Here is a 14,372-nt window from a genome sequence, read left to right as displayed (position 1 = left end):
GAATGATTGGGGGAGGGGGATGAAATTAATCTTACAGGTAATCCTTGTTTCATTATTCAGAGGGATGCTCTGAAAATACAAACATTAGGGGTCCGAGCCCCCCCAAATTCCTACAACAATGATGGAAGGTAAGTTAAATTTTGATATATATTAGACGTTTTATTGCAGTGGTGAAATGAAACATGTCATGGTTTAAAACACACAATTTACAAAAACAATGTGCAATGATTGAAACCTGATGTAAACATTTCAGGAGACCTTTGGGTCTGTGATAAAAAATTCTTTGAATTTAATTGAAGATTAGTGTAAAATATTTTTCCGATTGGGGGTTAGTTCTGTGGATTAAAAGTTTTTGTTATTGCTAGTAATTTTTCATCAGCGTTTTAATTATTTATCTTCTCATTAGTATTTTTTTTGTTTGTGCCTAACAGCTGTCAGTTAGGTGCATAACTGACAGTTTTCTATAACCTTAGCGCATAAGTGCTAGGTACGCCCCGATCCTGCATGCTCCTTCCATATTCAGACTGCAGGAGATAGCCAAGCAGCCTTCTTCAGTCGGCGCACAGCCTACATACTTAATGCCGGGCTGTTTCCGGTGATCGGCACTGAATATCTGAGTGGGTTTTTTGACCGGTTTCAACTTAACCAGCCAAGCTGATATTCCATGTTGGCCAGTTAAGTTGAAACCAGCCAAAGATAGGTCTGCTAGTTTAGCAGCTGAATTTGGTTGCCAAACTTAGCCAGCAATGCGTTGAATATTAGCAGATGGCCAATAATATTGCACAATATAACCGGTTATCCGCTAAGGGCCAGATTCTATATATGGTGCCTAGAAAATCTGCACGGAAAATATTTCCATCTAAGCGTATTCTGTAAGCTGCGTCTAGATTTAGGCATGGTATATAGAATACGTATAGTTGATATCCTAGCGTCTATTTGTTGCATTTGTATCCCACATTTTCCCACCTATTTGCAGGCTCAATGTGGCTTGCATAGTACCGTGATAGCAATCGCCAGTTCTGGCATAAGAAATACAGAGTGGTGTTGTGTTAGAGTTCATGAGTCTAAAATTACACCCCTCCATTTACACCAATGAAAATGTGGCATAAATCCTGGCATGTAGATTTAGGCGCAGAGGGCCTGTTATGTGCATAACAATGCATGTAAATTTTGAAATGCCCATAAAATGCCCATAACCATGCCCCTTTTTGCCTGCATGAATTAAAATGTAGGTGCAGGGTGTTACAGAATATACAAGGAATTATGCACGTAAATTCTAATTATTGCCAATTAGTGCTCATTATTGCTTGTTAAGTGCTGTTAACAATGCTGACTGGCTTCTTAAGCCAATTAATTTACATGCATTGTTACAGAATACACTTGGATTTCAGCGCGGATCTCTAGGCTCTGTATAGATTCCGGGTATAAGTGCTAACATTCAGTGGGAGATAACTCATTTTTAAATATCGGGGGGAATGAATACCAAGTGAAGTTACATGTATAACTGCAAATTAGTGACAGTAAGCACCAATGAACCTCAATTATAGTCATTTATTGATTAACACCAACTAGCACCTAATATAACAATTAATTTGCATGCATATCTGGCAGTATTCTATAACATGTGCATGCAATTTTCCACAGTAAGAGCAAAAATGGGCAGGCCAAATTATAGAATTAGGGTTATGTGAGGAGAAACAGGAAGAGAGGGACTGCAGGAGAAAGAAGAACATTATTGTTTTCTGTTCCACTGTATCCACTCCAGGCTCATTTCCTGGCCTTCTGTCATGTTATTTCAACAGGCAGCAGGTGGAAGGCAGAACACAAGCGCCTGCAGAGAAACCCACTTGCAACCAAATTCACAGCATGTAAGTACTGTGGCAAAGCGTATATGTGAGTGAAAGAACGCTGTTCAGCATATGGGAAAACATGTAGTGGTTCAAATCATTCTGCAAAGGGGTTGCTATAATGCAGGAAGCAAAACACAGCAAGTAAGCCAAATAAGATGGAAGAGATATCAGAAGATGACACGGACTTGCTCAGTTTGAAGTAATTTCCTTAAAAGAGTGCCCTGGTGCTATGTGAACTAAAGCACAAAAGGGGTTTGTGGATTTCAGATTGAATAACATGGTACAACCTTGTTAGCTGGACTCTGGGGTAGCATGTGAATGTCTTATGTCTCAAGGACAAAAAAAGGTTAGTACTGAGAACACCCCTGTGGCCGAGCAGCACCAAATGGAAGTTGCATTCAGGGGAGCTCATGACATCCTTCAGACTTTTTCAACTGCAAGGGAGCATACGTGGGCATACTCATGAACTTGAATTTGAGATAATGAAAGCAAATCAGAAACCATTGCTGTCTGGCTTAACATGTGAGCTTTTGGGGGCAGTGATGTTCCTAGGTCGGCTGTCACCTGGGGCAGATCGCTGCTGCAGCCCCAGCGCATCATCCCCCCCAGCAAATCTCTTCCCCCCATGAATCATGACACCCTCCCAGTGCATCACCTCCACCCCCCCCCCCCCGGCGCATCGCTCTTACCTCCTGGGGGTGCAGGGGGCAGTCGCGTGGCTGTTGTCTCTGCCAGTTCCCTGCCTTGGAACAGGAAGTAATGTCAGAGGGAGCTGGGAACCAGTGGCACCGACAGCCATGCGGTTGCTCCCTGTACCCCCTTGCAGCGTGCACCCAGGGTGGACCACCCCCACCAACCCACCCTTGGTACGCCACTGTTTGGGGGTAATCCAGTTCACCATTCCTACAGAGCTGAACTACATAGAACATCAGTACACCAGATCACTGTCAAGACACAGTCTTTTTTTCATGCTTATCCTTTATTTTGTACCTATTGTATGCTAGTTATATGTTTACATGCTTATTTATATATATTTTTACAGACTATCCAGCTTATAATTGAAAAAGAAAAACGCCTATATTGCGACCCAAATTGGGAGATAGACGTTTATCTCATAAAAACGAATAAAGCGGTATAATCAAAAGCCGAATTTGGACATTTTCAACTGCACTCCGTCGCGGATGCGGACAAAGTTGTTGGGGGCGTGTCAAAGGCATGGTGAAGGCGGAACTGAGGCGTGGTTATCGGCCGATCAGAGATAGGTGCCTTTCGCCGATAATGGAAAAAAAATATGCGTTTTTAGCGAGAATTTAGGGCACTTTTCCTGGACCCTCTTTTTCCACGAATAGGGCCCCAAAAAGTGCCCTAAATGACCAATGACCACTGGAGGGAGTCGGGGATGACCTCCCCTGACTCCCCCAGTGGTCACAAACCCCCTCCCACCACAAAAATATGCTGTTTCACAACTTTTATGTTCACCCTCAAATGTCATACCCACCTCCCTGGCAGCAGTATGCAGGTCACTGAAGCAGTTATTAGGGGGTGCAGTGGACGTCAGGCAGGTAGACCCAGACCCATCCCCCCCCACCTGTTACACTTGTGCTGGTAAATGGGAGCCCTCCACATCGCCCCCCAAACCCACTGTACCCACATGTAGGTGCCCCCCCCTTCACCCCTTAGGGCTATAGTAATGGTGTAGACTTGTGGGTGGTGGGTTTTGAGGGGGATTTGGGGGCTCAACACCCAAGAGAAGGGTGCTATGCACCTGGGAGCTCTTTTACCTTTTTTTTTTTTTTTGTAAAAGTGCCCCCTAGGGTGCCCGGTTGGTGTCCTGGCATGTGAGGGGGACAGTGCACTACGACTCCTGGCCCCTCCCAAGAACAAATGCCTTGGATTTATTCGTTTTTGAGCTGGGCACTTTCATTTTCCATTATCGCTGAAAAACAAAAATGCCCAGATCACAAATTGTCGAATAAAACATGGACGTCTATTTTTTCCCAAAATACGGTTCGGTCCGCCCCTTCACGGACCCGTTCTTGGAGATAAACGCCCATGGAGATAGACGTGTTCATTCGATTATGCCCCTCATTGTATCCCTGATGCAGGCAGTCACTGAAATGTGGCCCTGTCAGATTTTATGACGTAAATAAACTATTTTAATCATACTTCTGTCTTTTTACCTGGTGTTCATCCTGTTGGTTTTCTTTTTTCTTGTCACCTATAGTGTTGCAAACAGCCCCTATGGGACTGCGAAAGATATATAGGATAGTGTTTTGGAGAGAAAAGTATCTTTCTGCCCATCTGACAGCTTGGGGGGGGGGGGGCATAGTTTCCCAGTTAGTGGGGGGTGGGTGCAGAATAAGTCCCATAGCAAAGGAAAAGAGAAGGAACAGCTCCTGGCTAGTTAAATTGCGTTTAGCTGACTAACTGCTAATATTTAGCAAATATTCAGTGCTAACCAGCTAAGTTTAGCCTTTAAGATAGGCCGCTTATATAGCAGGTCTATTTTTAACTGCTAAGGGGGAGATTCTATATATGGCACCTAAAACATTGGTGCTGAAATCAGTGCCAATTAAGCGTATTCTATAATCGGAGTCTAGATTTAGGTGCTGATTATAGAATACGCCTAGTTGATGGTTCAACACCTAAATCTACGTGCATCCATTTACACCAACGAAAACATGGCATAAATCCCAGCACGTAGATTTAGGCTCACTGGGCTATATTCTATAACTAGGTATGCAAATTTCAGAACGCCGATGAAATGCCCATAACCACACCCCTTTTTGCCTGCGCACATTAGAACTTGGTGCACATCATTACAGAATACGCTTAGGGCCAGATTCTATATATGGCTCCTAAAAAATCCGCACGGAGCTCAGTTTCACCTAAGTGCATTCTATAAGATTTATGCATGGTATATAGAATACACTTAGTCGATATCATCATGCCTAAATCTGCACACACACATTTACACCAACAAAAACCTGGCTTAAATCCCGGCATGTATTTTTAGGCAAATTGTGCTGTATTCTATAACTACGTGTGTAAATTTTGGAACATCCATGAAACACCCATAAACACACCCCTTTTGAACTGCACATATATATTTTGAACTGCACACTTCACCATTTAGGCACAGTTCATTTTAGAACGTGCTTATAAAGTTGTGTGTGTAACTTGCAATTATTGTTCATTATTGCTTGTTAATGGCTGTTAAAAATGTTGATTTGCTTGTCGAGCCAATTAAATTCCACCCATAGTTTTAGAATGCACCTGGATTTTGGCACGCAAATCTAGGTGCCATATATACAGAATTTTTAATACTTCAAAGGGTATTAATATACAAACAGATCTTTTTCAGAGATGGGGAAGGTGGTAGAAATAGAGGACGTGAATTGAGGTTACGGGGTGGTTGACTTAGGAAATATTTTTTCATGGAGAGAGTGGTGGAAGCCTGGAATGCCCTATTGTGGGAGGTGGTGGAGACAAAAACAGTGATGGAATTCAAAACACATGGGACATATACAAAAAATCCCTATATGGAAAGAGGATGGTATCAAAACGAAACATAATGGTGCTTAGATGAAACTCAGTAGTTGAAAAGTAGGTCTAGTGCTAGGCAGACTTCTATGGCCTTTGTCCTAAATATGGAAAAACAGGAAAGACTTCTATGGTCTGTGTTCCAATTATGGAAAAGACAGATCTAGATGGGCTGGTGTGGGCTTCAACAGCAACTCCAGCATTTGGGAAGTAAGGACAGTGTTGGGCATTCATGTCATATGCTTTGAGAGTAACTCAGAGGGAGAGGGGAAAGCACCTTAGGGTTGATAATGAGTAAAATGTCGTCAGTTTGCAACATCGTTGTGTGGCTCTAGCCACCTTGTTGAGCACCTTGTTATAGAATTGCCCTCTTAGTACCCACTATTGCCCTTAAATGTATGGCTTCACATTTGTCCCTGACCTATGCTAGCCCCTTCAAAACCACCTGCCTGTAAATGCATAACTCATGTTAGGCCCATTGTGTTTAGATTCTTGAATGGAATTCATAGACCTATTAGGGATGTACGAGGCAAAAATTCTCTTTATTTATTTATTTGTTACATTTGTATCCCACCTTTTTCCACTTATTAGTAGGCTCAAAGTGGCTTATATATTTCCGGAGAGGTGGTTACAGACTTTGGTGTGAACAAATACAGTATAGGGGTACTATTACAGTGACAAGAACAGTAAAGAAGTATCGGTAAATAGGTTGGGGTGATTCAGACAAAATGTCCGAAAATGCTTTGATTCAATCACCTATTTTAATAAATATTAAACCTCCCTATTTTTATGGTCTCCCATTCATTGGCTAGTGAGCTAATGCCACATTAAGGATCAATAATCTTGTACTAGAACCTGCCACATCTCTTTTAGGAAAGTGGTGTCTGCTTCCTTCTTCACCAAAATGGCTGCTGCTCTACTTAATAGAAAAAAATGACTTCTCTTTCCCCATAGCTGAGATGATAGATGGAAGTAGATGAGTTGCATTCTGGAATCCTTCTTCTTCTTGTATTGGCTTGGGTAAAGCCACACTTGATGACTGTACTTCAGTAACATTGCAGTTAAGGGATCCTGAAACTTGGTCTTTCTTAGCAAGGTTTGTTGCTCTCTACACGACACAGTTTAATGGAGGTTGATACTAAAGTAGCTTGACTGCTTGAGTATGTGATTGAATAAAATATGTCATAACTTGGAGCAAATCCAGTTCTTTTTTCCTGATATATCTAGAGTGATCCAACCTTATCAGAGAATTTCCTATATTTGAAAGCTCAGACGTTAGTGATCGGGGGAACCTTTTTTTTTTTAAGGTTCCCCTGTAAGTGTCTGCTCTCATATCTAGGGAATTTATTTTATTTTTTATTTTATTCAGCAAGAAGAATTTCTTTGTGATTAAGTTCCTGTTAGTAAGTTAAGATAGTTTGCTTTATTATTTTACTTTATCTAGTCTGTGGCTGGAAGAGTTAGTCCTGGTATATAGTAGATATAAAATATTTAAGTCTTAACTTTGAGCCTTTTATAGGTTCTTAATTTTGTTTTTTTGAATTTGTGTGTGGGTATACTGTTGCTAGGTGCTTCTCATTATTATTGCACTGAGTTTTTAAAATTTTCTTTTGGATGTAATTTTATGTTAGTGTAATAACTTTTTTTCCCCATTTTTATGCATTTTTTTTCTGTTCACTGAACTAATTTCAAAAATAAGTTTTAAAAACTCAGATTCACCCCAGGACCAATACAATAAATGGAACATTGCAGTACACAGTGGAAGATAAGCACATTTCACTACATAACTTGCTCTTTCAGACTACCACTACTATTACTACTACTTACTGAAATGAAAATAAGCTTGAGAATAGAACACATCTGAAGAAGGGACCCATGTGGTCTTTCAGTACATGTGCATCATCATTGCATAATTCTTGCTGGTATCAGAAATTGCATTGAAACATCATGATTATAAGACCAGAGGATCATCTGCAGGATCATTTTTAATTTGAAAAATGTATCAGTTTTTCCTCTTTATTATTCTCTCTCAGTACACTTCATTGACAAGTGAACAAAATATGAAAAAGCCCAGATCATATCACTTGGATACAGTTAATTGTACTCTCGAGGAAGCTGAGCACAGACCCACTTTAAACTTTAACTAATCTTTGACGAATGCATGTGTATTGTGAAAGCTGAGTTCACAGAAAAGACACCAGACAAAGGATGTGAATTATTTTTGCTTGTTCAGTGAGTTTTATGCAAAGAGTTGAGGCTGTGTGACTGAAGATGCTATGGATGCAGTGCTGTGCATTTGGATCAGGGGTGGGCAACCGTGGTCTTTGAGGACCCCACAACCCAGTTGGGTTTTCAAGATCTCCATAATGAATATTCAAATAGATCTCATGCATATTCATCATGGAAATCTTGAAAACCTGACAGGATTATGGCCTGTGAGGACCGTGGTTGCCCACCCCTGATTTGCAATGTGACTATCAGGCTTATTTTCGAAAGTGATCGCCGGCGATCTACCGACATAAATCGGGAGATGGCCGGTGATCTCTCAAAAGCGGCAAAATCCTTATAATTGAAAGCTGCTATTTTGACACTATCGCCGCTTTCCCGTTGCTGCGCCGGCGAAAGTTCAAGGGGGCATGTCAGTGGCGTAGCGAAGGCGGGACATGGGTGGACATGGGCGTGGCTACCAGATGGCCGGCTTTTGCGGATAATGAAAAAAAAACGGCGTTAATCAGAATTTCGCCGGGTTTACTTGGTCCTTTTATTTTCACGACCAAGCCTCAAAAGGTGCCCCAACTGACCAGATGACCACCGGAGGGAATGGGGGATGACCTCCCTGTAGTCCCCCAGTGGTCACCAACCCCCTCCCATACTAAAAAAAATAAAAATAAAAACCTTTTTTACCAGCCTGTATGCCAGCCTCAAATGTCATACCCAACTCCCTGACGGCAATATGCAAGTCCCTGGAGCAGTTTTTAATGGGTGCAGTGCACTTCAGGCAGGCAGATCCAGGTCCACCCCCCCCCCCCCCACCTGTTACACTTGTGGTGCTAAGTGTTGAGCCCTCCAAACCCCCCAAAATCCACTGTACCCACATGTAGGTGCCCCCTTCACCCATAAGGGCTATGGTAATGGTGTAGAGTTGTGGGGAGTGGGTTTGGAGGGGATTTGGGGGGCTCAGCACCCAAGGTAAGGCAGCTATGCACCTGGGAGCTATTTGTGTATTTTTTAAAACATTTTTAGAAGTGCCCCCTAGGGTGCCCGGTTGGTGTCCTGGCATGTCAGGAGACCAGTGCACTACAAATGCTGGCTCCTCCCATGACCAAATGCCTTGGATTTCGCCGGGTTTGAGATGGCCGGCATTTTTTTCCATTATCGCTGAAAAACAAAAACGGTGATCTCAAATCCGGCGAACTTTGGCATTTGGCCGGGCTAAACCGTATTATCGAAAAAAGAGGTGGCTGGCCATCTTTTTCGATAATACAGTTCCGGCCAGCTGTTGCGCTGCCGCCAAAATAGATCACTGGCGATCTATTTTGCCGGCGCCGTTCAATTATGCCCCTCTAAGAGTGCAAGAAAAGTTCTGGAATTTTACCATTCATGCTTTGATAAACTGCTGCTGAAGCTTTTTTTTTAAACACGCTTCAATAAAGGCACTTTTATTCTAACATATTATAACCCTCATCCTGTTTTTTATATGGTACATCCAGTGGCATCTGGAGCTCTTGTGATTTACTTGAATTGCTGAAAGAAGTGCAATACTGCTGGAGTTTTTAATTTGCAGGTACTAGACAGCTGAATTTAATAGCACTTCTAACAGAGCTGCATGTTTCTATCACTGCAGTGGCACCACTGGGTATTGGTGTAAATTGATATTAAACAGACAAGACATTGATTGTACCGCTGTGTTAACTTTCCAAACTAGATTGAACTACTTGCTCTCCACTGAAATACGTCATGCTTAAATGTGTTTTTCTAAGGAACGTCTGAAGATGTGACTGTATACAGAGCAACAGTGCCTTTGCTTTTATATGTGAAACTATTTGCTTCCAGAGGAGACGGATTAAAAAAAAAAAAAAAAAGGGAAGTCTATGAGTGACTAGGGTTGCCAAAAACTCAAGCACCAAATATTACCAAAGTTTGCTTCAGGTACAATGTTAAACTCTCCACTGAGCTGAAATGTAGTCCCTAAGCTGTTGCTAGAGAGTCACATCCAACCATAACTGTTAAAAAAAAAGAGACTTATAATCCCAATAGCTAAATAAACTTGTGTGTGTCGATAAGATAAATAAGGTGTTCAAGCTGCATCAGTGACTAGGAAAATGAATTTGTTAGTGGAGTTTTGCTATATTGTGATGCATCTTATAAGTAAGATTTCTGTCAAGTCTCCTGTGCACACTATGATATGGTTATATTAGTCATGCTGAAAGAAATTAATTATCTCAAGTTGCTGACAACAGATAGGAGACTCTTTCTGCTGCTTCCCCCTCATCTTTGTGGGAACATATTGAAGAGATTAGGTATGCTTTTAAACAGATAAATCAGATACCAAACAGGACAGCAAAGCAGCAATTCAGCGTTCCTCTCCTGAGTTCCTGCTGCTGTTCCCCGAGCAAGTACCATCCCCACTGCTGAAACCACTCTTCTATGTTCCTCTCCTGAGTTCCTGCTGCTGTTCCCCGATCAAGGTGACGTCAGCCGCTGCACAAGATTTAACCCACACCATACTGAAGCACTTGCTTAGACATTGTATCCTGATGTTACTGTGCTTGTATGTTTACTTCCTCTTTGTCTCTAGGACCATCCCCACTGCTGAAACCACTCTTCTTCATTCCTCTCCTGAGTTCCTGCTGTTGTTCCCTGATCAAGGTGATGTCAGCCGCTGCACAAGATTTAACCCACACCTCCCCAAGGCACTTGAGCCAGAGGCACATGCTGAGAGTGCATGGCAAAGGAGCAAGACCAAGGAGCAGGTCCTGCTGCTTGTGCACAACTTGGGGTGCCTCATTGGATGCCTCTTGGCTTTTCTTCTTCTTAGTCCTCCCACTCCTGCACTCCTTCTCCCTCTCTCTTCTGTTGACATGGTTCCCTCACTGCCGGCCTTGTTCTCAGAAGTTCTCCCCTGCAATATCCCTGTTCTCTTGCGGACCTGTCTGCCCCACTGTCCTTACTCTCACACTGCTTCTAACCTCCTCATTTCCATTACCCCTGCTGCAGTTCCTTCTCCCTCTTTTTCCACTCCTGCTCTTAAGGTTGGCCTGATCAACACACATTCCCTTTGGCACAAAGGCTCACTTGTGGTTGATCACTTCCCAAGCTTTGCACCTCCTTTGCATATCAAAAACCTGGCTTTGCCCAAGCAATTTGGCTACCCTCCTTGAGTCCTAATCTCTCCCCCCCCCCCCCCCCAAGAGTGCTTGCTCTCCATACTCCCTGTGACATCTGCCATGGGGGTGCTATGGCTTACCTGTATTCTCTTCTCTCTGTTTCTCCCTGCCCCACCAAACCCCTTGTCACTTCTAAAATTTTGCTCCTTTAAGTCACTACCTCCAATGTCTCTTTCCATGTGGCCCTTCTTTATAATCAACCTTCTTCTTCTGCCTCTGCAATCGACGAACTGATGCCTTCGTCTCTGAATGTGTCTCTTTTCTCTCCTCTTTGGCTTCTGGGCAACATTAATCTGCCACTCTCTGACTCAGCATCTTCTTTCTATGCTTAACTTTCATTTGCGGCCTAATGTAGCAAGTCACCTTCCCCACTCATTGCACAGGTAATATTCTCGACCTGGTGTTCACCTCCTCTTCCCTTCCCTTGCTTCCCCTGCCTCTTACCATCCTCCCAGTGCCCTGGTCTGATCACTCATTCCTTTCCTTCTCACTCCCTGTCCCTCCTTCATTCCTGGCCGTTCTTCAGTGCCTGTCTCATGCCCTCACTGACCCTGTCCTCAAGCTTATCTGTGAGGATTTGGCCCTACTACCTCTCATTTTTCCTTCCCCACCCTTTTCCATTCAGATTGCCTCTTTTCACTTCTCTCTCCCTCTGCTCAATATCCACTCCTCATACTGTCCCCTCCCATTCACTTTGTGCATACTGGCGCAAGTCTCACACTCCTGCCTCCTTCAACCATTGCTGCATATAACTTCGCTCATCTCAGGTGGAGGTCCATGCAGCAAAACATGAATATTTCAATCAGTGTATCTCAGTCTCTGCCAACCATCCTCAGGCTGCTTACCATATTTTACAACTCTCTCCCATCCACTTGGTCACCCCCTCTTTTGATCCCTTCCTCCTTCCACTTGCTTCCCTTGCTGACTCCTGGCTGTCCAAAATGTCCTCACTTCACCAATTATTGCTCTCTCACCCCCAAATCCCCCTGAACCTTTCCTCTGCCTTCTTTCCCTCCTTGGAGTTTCTGTTAGATCTATCCTCCCCCTCCTTTGCCCTTCTCATGTCATTGCGGTCTTTCAACCTTCCCTCCAAAGCCTCTCTAATTCATACTGTGCACTCTGTCAACCTCTCTTCTTTCTCAGCAGACACTTGGCCTCTGCACTTTGTCAGTTAGCCTCTGCCTTCCCTCTCTCATCTCCTTCCTTTTCTCTGCTCCATTAGAGATCAACCACTGAGGCGGGGCAACATAAAACACTACAAATGTGACAAGAACAGTCAAGGGAGTAGTGTGAAGAAATGACACTTACAGAAACCCGAGGGAGTCAAAGATGTCAGTCACAGAACTTTATTCATAAATAAATTCTGTGTATGACATCTTTGATTCCCTCAAATTTTTGTGTTATTTTTTCACACTGCTCCATTGACTGTTCTTTTCTCTGCTCCAATCTCTCCCTTGGTCTTGTTTCCCCTCTCTGGAAGCATGATCTTGTATGCCCTCTTCTCAAGAAGTCTCATCTGGATCTCACTCTCGCCTTTAACGTTTGGCCTATCTCCAACCTTCCCTTTTTCTCCAAAATTCTCAAGAAGGTAGTCCTCTCTCAACTAGACAGCTTCCTTAAACACACCAGTGCCCTTCATCCTTATCAATCTGGTTTATGCCATCACCACAGCACTGAGACCCTCCTGGTACCCCTTAATGATTCTATTCATTACTTCCTTAATCAGAGCTATTCTGTCATCATCTTCTCACTTGACCTCTCCTCTGCCTTTGTCGACCATACCCTTCTTCTCACTTGATTTCACTCTCTGGGCATCTGTAGCACTCTTTTCTCTTGGTTTTCTGACTATCTCTTTGGCCGCACCTTCCAGCTTTTTCAGGAAGATTCTTTCTCCCCAGTCTATCCAGTACAACCTGGTATGCCCCAGGGCTCCATCCTTGCCCCTGCCCTGTGAGTGTGCACTTGCATATTTTATAAAATACATGGGTGTAACACAAATCTGCCTCTGCTCTGCAAAAAAATTCATCCCTGAGAATGACCACATGTGGTGTCCTTATAAAAATGCACTATCTTGGTGCCCTGTGTACTTACAAATGCATTTGTCATAGGATAATTTTATAAAAGGCCTTTTCCACATAGGAGGCAGTTTTTATACATGGAAAAACCTTTATAAAATTACCCCCCACCAGACCAGATCTTATCACTTTCATCATGCTATTTTTGGTCTGACAATTTCCCCTTGCTCTTTTTTTTGGTTCCAGGTTAGTTGAAACCATCATAGCTGGGAAACACTTCCATGACACTTCTTTCTCAACTGCCCTGAGATTCCTTTTATTTATTTTTCTACTTTTCTACAGGACTTATAGTCCGCTAATACCAGTACAGTTCGCTTCGGTTTACAAAATAAGAAATTGAACACAATGTTCAAGATATAATACAATATGCCATAAAATATTAAGTAAAAGATCGCACTACAAATTTCTTAAACAAAAAATTATTAAGCATCCTTCTAAACATATTTTCAATCCTTTTTTCCTTCCTGTCCAGCCCAACAATTGCAGTGACAGGCCTCGGCCAGGATCCAAAGACCAGGGCACCCTCCAGGACTCAGTGTGCTTGCTCCCTGGGCATGATTTTCATTGAAGCCAGTTACCAGATAAACTACAGCCTTAACAGTGGAGCTTTATGCTATTTATAGATTCTAAGGATGAGCAGGAGTCCTCCAACCACACTGCTGCCAGTGTGTGTGTGTGTGTGGGGGGGGGGGATTAGTGCTTCAGTACTGAGTTTTCAAAGCTAGAGATGGGCAGGTTCCTTGGATTCCTGCAGCACTTGCCTGTCCCTTGCTATTGAAAATGTGATAATGAAACAGCACCCCCTACTGGTATGTGGAGGACTCCCACTCAGCTTAGAGGGAACATTGGTAGTGCCACTGAATATTCATTTTTTATAGCAGATGAACCACTATTTATCTATTTGAATTAGGCCAGCTTAAACCTATATGTTATCCAGATAGCTTCTGAATTTAGCTGCTCTTCATTCAGCTTCCAGACTACTTGTAAGTCTGCCTCTCCAAATATGGGCAACTTTTATCCATTGAACGTACTACAGTGTGGTACAGTGAGAAATTAAAAAACAAAAAAGTAAGCAGTCAATGCCAGCACCAGCTTTATAAGTATTGTTGAATAACTGGCCCCTTAAGTCAAATTGATAAGCACCACCATCTCTTTCATCATTCTTGATGCGTCTTGGCCCTTTTGAATAGGAATCTAAGGGGTTGATTGTATACTTTTGAAAATTGTAAAAACAAAATAACCTGAACTAAAAAACTATCTTAGACAAAGTAGGATACCTTAGATATAGGGCATGCAGAAAGATAAGTAAGACATGTCAAGAGGAGATGATTTAGAGAACTTATTAGAGATCAGTATCTAAAGATGTTGTAGAAGTCAATGTAAACCTGTGGGTTAAATATTTTGAAAACAATAACACCAAAAAAAGCCTTGTTTGGTCTTCCAGTTGGGTTTTCCTGCTCATGTTCATCTCTCGGAAGTAGAGCAGAAATCATTGTGGAGTTCCTGAGGAAGTTTTT

The 14,372-nt window shown here is 42.7% G+C and overlaps 1 long non-coding RNA gene across 1 annotated transcript in view; it reads right to left on the bottom strand.

Annotated features, from left to right (window-relative positions):
- Positions 1-14,372, bottom strand: part of LOC115471197 — a 54,438-nt gene that overhangs the window by 6,315 nt on the left and 33,751 nt on the right. The gene's annotated exons all lie outside the window — the stretch shown is intronic.

This window comes from Microcaecilia unicolor, chromosome 5 (assembly GCF_901765095.1).
Source record: "Microcaecilia unicolor chromosome 5, aMicUni1.1, whole genome shotgun sequence".
Taxonomy (NCBI): Eukaryota; Metazoa; Chordata; class Amphibia; order Gymnophiona; family Siphonopidae; genus Microcaecilia; species Microcaecilia unicolor.
This window is presented reverse-complemented; position numbering and strand designations above follow the sequence as displayed.